Here is a 10922-nt window from a genome sequence, read left to right as displayed (position 1 = left end):
ATTTTCCTGAATGTGGTAGTTTTCATGAAATACATAAAAGTAGACAGTAATTAGCCTGATGTATAGCCAACAAAACTTAAAACTTAAAGCAATGTTCAGTTTCACCTGCCAATAAAATTTACCACAAAGATAAAAGAAAAAAGATAAATAGCAGTTATCATGGGCAGAGAAGAACTTATCATCAATATAAATAAAGGCAAGGGGGCAGAGGGTGGGACATAACCATTCAAGGGACACTATAGGCACAATAACAACTTTAGCTTAACAAAGTAATTTTCGTGTGCATGAAAAAAATGGTTTCATTTTCACTCTGATGTTAACTTGCTTTGAAATTTTTTTTAAATCTCCTGCTCTGTAAATTTAGCTTTAATCACACACATGAGTCTCCTACAGAGTCTAGAAGGCTGTTAACAGTGCATGAGATAATACATTATAAATTAAACAGACTGTACAATAAAGGAAGTATAAACATTGGATCTCTCTTTACAGGAAGTGTTAGAAAGGATGTGTAAGTCACATGCATGGAGGTGTGACTAGGGCTGTATAAACAAAGTGAGTTAACTCCTAAATGGCAGAGAATAGAACATTGAGACTGCAGGGGCATGATATATACACCAAAACTGCTTCATTAAACTAAAGGCATTCTGGCGTTTATAGTGTCCCTTTAAGAATCAGGTAGCACAAGGAAAGGAAAGTCAAAAGGAAAAAAAAACTGTTGGAGTTTTAATGTTTGTTCATAGATACTTTATTATCTGTCTATAGTCATCCATTTACAATGCAGGGTAGGATTAAAACAGACTTGGATGTATAGGAGGTCACTATGAAATGTCCATCCTTTGATTTATTAAAGCAGCCACCAAGGGTGTCACTCACTTTCCCTTCAAAGGACACACATTCCAAGTGGTCCTCGAAAGGGTTTTCTACATTACAAGACTATATCACTGGGGTTCAGGTGACAGGAAAGGTCAGAGAATGGGTGGACTAATTCTATCATCAGAATCCTGGGGACCGGGGTCTGCTGGCAAAACTATGATCAAACCCCCTGCACCAGGATTATCCTGAACCCCTACACGCACCAGGATTATCCTGAACCCCCTACACACACCAGGATTATCCTGAACCCCTACACCAGGATTATCCTGAACCCCCTACACACACCAGGATTATCCTGAACCCCTACACATACCAGGATTATCCTGAACCCCCTATACCAGGATTATCCTGAACCCCTTACACACACACCAGGATTATCCTGAACCCCTTACACACACCAGGATTATCCTGAACCCCCTACACACACCAGGATTATCCTGAACCCTCCACACACACCAGGATTATTCTGAACCCCTACACACACCAGGATTATCCTGAACCCCCTACACACACCAGGATTATTCTTAACTCCTTAAGGACCAAACTTCTGGAATAAAAGGGAATCATGACATGTCACACATGTCATGTGTCCTTAAGGGGTTAAACCCCTACACACACCAGGATTATCCTGAACCCCCTACACACACCAGGTTTATCCTGAACCCCTTACACACACCAGGATTATCCTGAACCCCTACACACACCAGGATTACCCTGAACCCCCTACACACACCAGCATTATCCTGAACCCCCTACACACACCATGATTATTCTGAACCCCTACACACACCAGGATTATCCTGAACCCCCTACACACACCAGGATTATCCTGAACCCCTTACACACACCAGGATTATCCCGAACCCCCTACATACACCAGAATTATCCTGAACCCCCTACACCAGGATTATCCTGAACCCCTTACACACACCAGGATTACCCTGAACCCCCTACACACACCAGAATTATCCTGAACCCCCTACACCAGGATTATCCTGAACCCCTTACACACATCAGGATTATCCTGAACCCCTTACACCCACCAGGATTATACTGAACTCCCTACACACCAGGATTATCCTGAACCCCCTACACCAGGATTATCCTGAACCCCTTACACACACCAGCATTATCCTGAACCCCCTACACACACCAGGATTATCCTGAACCCCCTACACACACCAGGATTATCCTGAACCCCTACACCAGGATTATCCTGAACCCCCTACACCAGGATTATCCTGAACCCCCTACACACAAGGATTATCCTGAACCCCCTACACACACCAGGATTATCCTGAACCCCTACACACACCAGGATTATCCTGAACCTCTTACACACACCAGGATTATCCTGAACCCCTTACACACACCAGGATTATCCTGAACCCCTTACACACACCAGGATTATCCTGAACCCCCTACACACACCAGGATTATCCTGAACCCCTACAGCAGGATTATCCTGAACCCCCTACACACACCAGAATTATCCTGAACCCCTACACACAACAGGATTATCCTGAACCCCTTACACACACCAGGATTATCCTGAACCCGCTACATACACCAGGATTATCCTGAACCCCTACACACACCAGGATTATCCTGAACCCCTTACACACACCAGGATTATCCTGAACCCCCTACACCAGTTTTCTCCTAAATTTACAACTATAACACACTTGGTAGGGACACTGGGATTAAAAAACTGCACCATTCAGAGTTTTGTAACCTGTTATAATGTTTCTTAGTGTATATAGTATGTTGAGAGTCCAATGGAAAGAAAAATGTCACTGTTCCTTCCCCAGCAGCCATTAGATAGGTTTGTTAGTTGTCTGCTAGACGTATATGCTGTTTTATTGCTGACTTTAATTTGAGTTTCTAATTTGACCAAGAGTGGTCTGACAACTAATTAATGTCAGAATTATTACAGTGCTCCCATTTCCAGAATCCGTTCTGTTCTGCTCACATGCATACACTCAGAGTGGAAAGATAAAATGCCTATTCATAGCAAGTCTTAATAGAAAGCTGATGTTTGTGAATGGTTCAACGGCTCGACTCAAGGTAAACGGAAACGCAAACAACCTGGCAGATCTGTTGATGAATGGGCTGTTTCCTAAGATATTCATCTCTGAATTTTCCAGTTGAAGGATGTGGGGGAGTTAGTGACCAAGCAATTTTGTTGGTATTTCTACATGGTCTTTACTTTATTACTTTGGATAAAAAAAAAACACTTGGCCTTTCTCTAAATTTTCTCACAGACTGTTATGAAAAGTTTGGGAATACAGAAAAATGTTGCAATGGATTTGATAGGTAATGTAATCTGAAATGCAATATTTAATAACTACATATTGGTAGTGTGTGATTGTCATGTTCAGGGGACGCTGTGGTAAGTCTCTCATTTTATGGACAAATGAAGTCAAGAAGAATTGGTATTTGCAAGGATATACTGGCAGACAGGAGCAGATCGAACGCATCTGTAACTCCAAAATAAGAAATAAGAACAGCGCTTATCAACCACACATGGGTTTAAGGAATCCAGTTCCGCCCAGACCAGTGTATACTCAGAAAAGTATAGAAATAATAAGTTCCAGAATTTCCTTTTGAAAACCTGTTTTCCTGGCAAAATAAGTTCCAGCATTTCCTTTTGAAAACCCATTTTCTTGGCACTGTAGATTTAATAGGTGCCCTCCCCTCCCATGGGGCTGAAGGGGTTAAAGCCCCTTCAGCCACTTACCTTAATCCAGCGCCGATGTCCCTTGGTGCTGGGTTAGGCTCCGCCCATGCTCCTCCCCCGCCGACGTCAGCTGGTGGGGGAAACCTAATGCGCATACGCGCCAATGGCCGCGCGCGCATTAGACCTCCCCAGAGGAAAGCATTATTCAACTTAAGGTCTGTTTAGATTAGTTATTCAACTAAAGATCTGTTTTAGACAGCCACAGAGGGCAGACTTAGAGCTGCAATCTAAAGAGTGCAATTCTCTGGAACTGTTTTACATTGCAGCACTAAGTGCAAAAGGGTCACAGCCCCAAGACTACTTCAAAGAGCTGAAGTGGTCTGGGTGCCTACAGTGTCACTTTAACACAAACTCAATTTACTTTTTTTTAAAAATCATATTTAACATTGTCATAATTATTATTATTTATGAAAATATATGTTCTATGATTTAAATGGTAATGGCATGGGCACCAAGTTTGTACCTAATTATTTGAGAAGTTTCCCATGGGCACAGGAACTCCATAAATAATGTTTCCACAACTATCTCAGAGTTCCCGTCTTGATATGCAAATGAGCACAGACAGGTATCACGTTTTAGTTTGTGTTTCAGTTCTTTCTAGTTAAGTCAGAAACCATTTTTATGGAAAAAGAAATAACTACAGTGCTGTTAGACAAGATAAGATATCCAATAGACAATTGTTTTTAAATGCCCTTGCTAAAATACCTGCCAATTCAATCCTTGGACTTTTACTCTTTAAATTAAAATCAGAAATTTCTTGTTATACAACTAATGTCACATATTTCTGCAGTGTGGCTGTTGGTCCCAGTATATTGAACTCCTCTAATCAAAAGGATATTAAAATATTTCAAATATAATAATGTTAAATTAGCCCAAGAAACATCCTGTACCATTACACTGTAATCATTGTCCTGTTTCAAATGTTCTATTTTTGAGTTTGGTACATCTAACATATGGACTGGGAATTACCAGATGTACAAGCAGGGTTCCACAGATGACGAGGCACAAGAGATCAAATTGACAATGTACGATTGATAATAGAGAAAGCCAGAGAGGTCCAGAAAAACATCTACTTCTGCTCTAGACTATTCTAAAGCCTTTGAAGGTGTGGATCACAACAACATGTGGCAAATTCTTAAAGAGATGGGAGTACCAGATCATCTCATCTGCCTCCTGAGGAATCTGTATGTGGACCAAGAAGCCACAGTCAGAACCGAACATGGGACAACAGAATGGTTCAAGATCAGGAAAGGAGTGCGACAAGGTTGTATATTGTCACCTTATTTATTCAACTTATATGCGGAATACATAATGCGTAAGGCTGGGCTGGATGAATCCAAAGCTGGATTCAATATTGCTGGAAGAAATATCAACAACCTCAGACACGCGGCTGATACTACTCTGATGGCTGAAAGTGAGGAAAAACTAAAGGACCTATTGATGAGGGTAAAAGAAGAGAGTGCAAAAGCTGGCTTGATGCTTAACGTCAAAAAGACCAAGGTCATGGCAAACACAATCTCAATTCCTGGCAAATAGATGGGGAAGAAGTGGAGGCAGTGACAGATTTTATTTTCCTGGGATCCAAGATCTCTTCAGATGGAGACTGTAGTCATGAAATTAAAAGACGTTTGCTTCTGGGGAGGAAAGCTATGGCAAGCTTGGACAAGCTGGTCAACACTAAAGATATTACACTACCAATACAGGTCTGCATAATCAGAACTATGGTATTCCCAGTAGTACCATATGGATGTGAGAGCTGGACTATAAAAAAGGCTGAGCGTCATAGAATTGATACCTTTGAACTGTGGTGTTGGCGAAAACTGCTTAGAATCACTTGGATTGCAAGAAGATCCAATAAATCCTTATTACGGGAAATTAAGACAAACTGTTCACTGGAAGCTATGATCATGAGGCTGAAGCTCAAATATTTTGGCCATATAACGAGAAGGCAGGATTCTCTAGAGAAGACTCTGATGCTGGGAAAGATTGAAGGCACACAAAGAAGGGGACGACAGAGACGGAGATGGATAGATGAGGTCACTGAAGCCACGAACATAAAGTTCTTGGAGATCAGAGGGTTTGACAGATGTACCTGACGAGCTATGGTCCATATGGTCACGGAGAGTCGGACACAACCGAACGACTAAACAACAACACTTCTTAATAATAAGAATGTGATGTATAAGGGGGCGTGGCCAGCTGAGCAACTGACAAGACGTGCCTGTGCAGAGCTCCTGCTACATAGACAGCAAAAACGGCCAAAAACCACGAAATCGGGCATATTTAGAAATAAATTATTGCCTATACCTCCTATATCACGATGGGGCGCAAACACCGCAAGTTAACCCACACGGAGGGATACTGCCAGACCGATATTCGACGATCCTTCGACGGGCCGCGGCCTCAGGCCCGGACCAAGATGGCCCCTGACACAGCACGAGGCTCTAGTAACTCGGAGGATTCCATGGAGGAGGAAGATACCGAGGCCCCACAGACAGTGAGTGGAATACACCAAAGGGCAGAATCAGACACAGACACATCCCCGTCCACTAAAGGGGACATAAAACAACTCCTACTGGACCTACGGGCGGTATGGAAAGCAGACCTCGCGGGGGTACAGTCTGAAATAACCACCCTGACCCACCGAGTAAATGAAGCGGAATCCAGAGAGGGGGAACGAGACGGCCTAATAGCAGACTCTCAAACGCATATACAAGCCATGTCCCTGCAGATCCAGAGACTTACCAACTCGGTCACGACTCTGGAGGCAAAACACCGCAAGAAAAACATTAGGCTCAGAGGCATACCGGAAACCGTGAACCAGGAGGCCCTGATGGAGTTTGCTACTAAGGTAGCCGTAGCATTGGGGGTGCAGGTGGGGAACGGAATACAGCCCTTGATATCGGCGTTCCGAGTCCGGAAGGCCCCCACAGCCCCTGCAGACGCCCCCAGGGACACCATCGTGATTACACGAGATATCTCAGTCAAGTCAGCCATATTGTCCCGCTCCAGAAACCAGGACGCCGTGGCGGTGGAAAACAGCCGCATAAGAATCTTTGATGACCTACCTTTCTCGATACTAGCAGAGCGGCGCAGATTCCAGCCCATCACCAGGGCCCTCAGAGAGCACGGAGTCCGGTACAGATGGGGAGCATCCGGCACGCTAGTAGTGCCCCACGGCGACTCTGTCCTGGCCCTCTCAGCAGGGGAAGACCCAACCAAGCTCCTCACCACGCTGGGGCTGCCCATTACAATGCAGCCGTCAAAGGGAACAACGGAGGGAACGACCACTCCGGCAACCAGCCAGAATGGACCAGCCCGAAACAGGGACCAGAACCCTCCTTAACAAGTCAGCAGACTGTAGTGGCCAACCCGGCTACCCATCAGGAGGTATCCAGTTGAAGCGGAACGATTGCTGTAGTTGCAAGGGACAATTAAAACCTTGACTCACAAACACTTGCAACGCAACCCTTTAACCTCTGCTATAGCTTATATTTTATCAGAGCAGTAGCTCAGTTTACCGAGTGTGCCCCACCAAGACAGCACAACAGACTAGGCCCCAAATTCAGATCGACACATTAACATTTTCCCTACCTACACCTTCCACACAGCGAGGGATGGCCCCAAACTAGTGGGATCACTTGCCCTATAGGGGATCGCTCATTAGATCACACATTCTTTCTCTGTACCCGTAATTACTGGCAAGCAGTGAAGTCCATATAACCTCACGGCGGCCAGATTACTACATACGGGAACCTCCACCTGGACAGACCCTCCTAGTCACCACATTATGTTTATTTTGCTGTACATAGGCTTAATTTGCAATATTATATTATATAATTTAAGGAGACAACGTACCAAAGGCCACAAGAGATGCATGTGTCCCCCAGGGGAGAAACAGGCTTATAGCCCCTACTAGACAACCATAGACACCCTATTATGCCCACTTACGGGCCATGATCTAGGCTAACACGATAGTCCTTAATGCCATTGTTTCTTTTATTTTCCTTTTTCTTGCATACTTGATGTTCTTAAGAGAATACATTATATAACTTACTTTGTGACAACATAGTTAAACGGTTAATCAGTCATACTAGCAGGAACTGTTTTTAAAGGTGTGAATAGTTAAGTCAGGCTCTGGTTTCCAATGAAGCTAGAGCTTCATAAGATTTATATATAACAAACCAACACTCCTCTAACGCCATGCTTTGTACCTACTCGTCTTTTAAAATACATGTTGACTCTGTTTACATTCATATATAGTTCAACCTTTTTCTAAAAATGTGCACAGCTATCTCTATGCCATGTTATTCACTGTTATCCAATGGTTTTCTGCAACTGTTGTGGTTCGGAGAGCTAAAATGTTATTCCATGCACTAACAAAAATAAAGAATTAAAAAAAAAAAAAAAAAAAGAATGTGATGTATACAGTAGGATGCCAGATATGGAAGGTTTTTTAATATAGTGCCTACAGATATATCACTTACATGACCTTAATCGCTATCGCTATATCATTTTTTTAAAATGTATTTGTAGTTGTTCTGCTATATTTTAACATTTAGTCCATACCCCTAAATTCTAACTATAATGCCGTATAACCCCATTTTAACTTGACAATTAAGCTTTCTAGTTGATTATAATTTCGCTACATTGTAATATGGGTATGAATCATCTCTGCCAGAATAGCAGCACCCAAATGACAGCAAGAATGGAAAAAACTAGTTATTTTCTGCTCCAAAAGTACTAAAAGTGTGAATTACCATGGAAACCAGTGGAACCAGCACACACATTGTATTGGTGACTTGTCCTCTTTTATATTTTTGGCCCACCATTTAGAATAGAAATATATTCCCCCAAATTTTTATTTTTTACATTTTTTCTTCCTTTTCTGAACCCATTTGCATCTTCTCCCTAACTCCTACTTCCATGCCCTACTATAAAGCTAGGTAACCATCCCCTCTTCACCTGGTTTGCCCTGAATCCCCCAGACCACAAAGACCACCTGAATACTGGACAGATCCTACATAGTTTGCCTGTATGTGTGTGTATGTAAAATGTATATATTCAGGAATATTAAATACACTATAATTCATTTAGCACTATTTAATTTGTCTCCCATGTTGAAATGAGTGTAGGACTCACCGATATTGGACTACTGTGCAGGGCCAGATTAAGAGCCCAATGGGCCTGGTGCTGACAATTATGATGGGCCCTAATTACAGAATCTTATCGACTAAAAACACCAAAGCACTCCCAAGTGTCATGTATCTGATGGAAATGGTGCTGGAAGGAAAGAAAACAGCAGATATAAGAAAACACATACTCTATGCTAATCTCTCTTTAATTTATGTTTTCATATTTCAAGTAAATCCAGAACCCCTAAGAGCAGTGTCCAGTGAAGCAGGAAGTCAATGGACATGGTAAAAGGGTGTGCCACTGACTCAAATCACGTAACTTGTCAAAAGCAGCAAACATGCCCAAAAAGGGGGCATGTCTGCCCAAAGAATTGGAAGGCCAGCCTGGCATAAATGCGTCTAATGATGCGCTCGCTCTACGCTTTCCAAGGACTGTCCCCACGCACTCGCTCGTCCACTTGTCTCCTTACCTTCTTACTAGCAGGCAGAAGCTCCTGGTATATAGTCTGGGACAGAGAAAAGCTGTATGTAGTGAGTGTAGCAGAAAGGGAACATGCCACAGTGTTAGAGACCAAAGTCAGCATTACCTAAACCAATTTAATTGTCAGCCAGTTCACACAAGTTTTGTTCCCATATATCCCTCTTAAGTTTCCATACTAGAGCAAGAGTATGTGAAAAGTAGTTAGGGTTGCCACCCTTCTTGGAAAAACATACCGGCCTTACTAATTTGCATAATTAATTATGTATGGGTGACATCACATTATGTAAATCACAAGGAGTGACATAAGAGAAAATTCAGTAAAATTACCGAAAAAACTACTTATAGTTTGATTCTGCTGTATAGATGGATTGCTCCCAGAGTCTCCCTGTCTGCCAGTGTCTCAAGTCTCCCACTGTCTCAGTGTCCCTAATTACCAGTTTCCCCATGTCTCCCAGTGTTCCCATGTCGCCCAGTGTCTCAGTGTCCCCTAGTCTCCCAGTGTCCCCATGTGTCGATTACCCCAGGTCTCACAGTGTCCGTATGCATCACAGTGTCTCAGTGCCCCATGTCCCCTAGTCTCCCAGTGCCCCAAGTGTCATGTTCCCAGGTATCACAGTGTCTCAATACCCTATATCTCCCAGTGTCCCCATGTCTCCCTGTGTTCCCCAGTATTCCCATGTTTATCAGTGTCCCCTAGTGTCTATGTCCCCATGTGTCCCCATATCTCCCAGGGTCCCCATGTCACTAGAACATTAGGAACACAGAGACATGGGGTCTCTGTGAAGCATGGGGACATAGGGAGACCTGGGGACACTGAGAGAAATGTGGACATTGAGACACTTGGGGCACCCGGAGACATGGGGACATTGAGACACTAGGGACACTGAGACACTTGGGGACACTGATACAGTAGGGACACTAGCTGGGAGACATGTGGACATTGAAACACTTCGGGCACTGAGAGACATGGGGATACTGGGAGATATGGGGACACAGACATTAGTGAAACTAGGAGATATGGCGACACTGAGACACCAGGGACACTGGGAGACATGGGGACACTGAGAAACTAGGGACACTGACTGGGACACATGGGGACACTGGGAGACTAGAGACATTGGCTGGGAGACATGGGGACACTGTGTCCCTAGTGTCTCAGTTTCCCCATGTCTTCAAGTGTCTCTGTGTCCCCACGTGTCTGTGTCATAATGTCTCCCAATGTCCCTTAGTGTCTCAGTGTTCCCATATCTCCCAGTGCCCCTGTGTCTCCTTGCAGCCTTTCTCCCCATCTCTCACTTCCCTGAGCTGTAGGCTGTCTCTGCAGGCTGGGAGTTGCTGTCTGGACTCTCTGTAGCTGCTCCCCTGCGGATCAGTGAATAGATATAGGCAGGGAAGGATATGCTGGAGCTTCCTATCCCTGCCTCTCTCCACACAGAGCGACCCCTACTGGCCAGTGGTGGTATTGCATTGTAATCTCTGTTTATACTGAGAAAAATACCAGCATTTGTATTGCCAGTATGACTGCACTATTGGCACCGGCCAGGCAGCCTTAAATACTGTGCCAGTAAAATAGTGAATGCAAAGTGAAAACCTGAAGAGTAGTGTGTAAAAAAATGTTTTTTTTTAAATGTACCTTTAAAAAATAAAATAAAATCAATGGGCCTATTTCATGGGCATGGGCCTGGAGCTGCAG

General features: G+C 43.6%; 1 pseudogene; it reads left to right on the top strand.

Moving 5' to 3' along the window:
* Positions 1-4735: 4735 nt before the first annotated feature.
* Positions 4736-5709, top strand: LOC134586446 (uncharacterized; annotated as a pseudogene).
* The last annotated feature ends 5213 nt before the right edge of the window (positions 5710-10922 follow it).

The sequence above is a fragment of the Pelobates fuscus genome, chromosome 2 (genome assembly GCF_036172605.1).
Source record: "Pelobates fuscus isolate aPelFus1 chromosome 2, aPelFus1.pri, whole genome shotgun sequence".
Lineage (NCBI taxonomy): Eukaryota > Metazoa > Chordata > Amphibia > Anura > Pelobatidae > Pelobates > Pelobates fuscus.
Note: the sequence above shows the minus strand (reverse complement) of the source record. Positions and strands in the feature narration are given on the sequence as shown.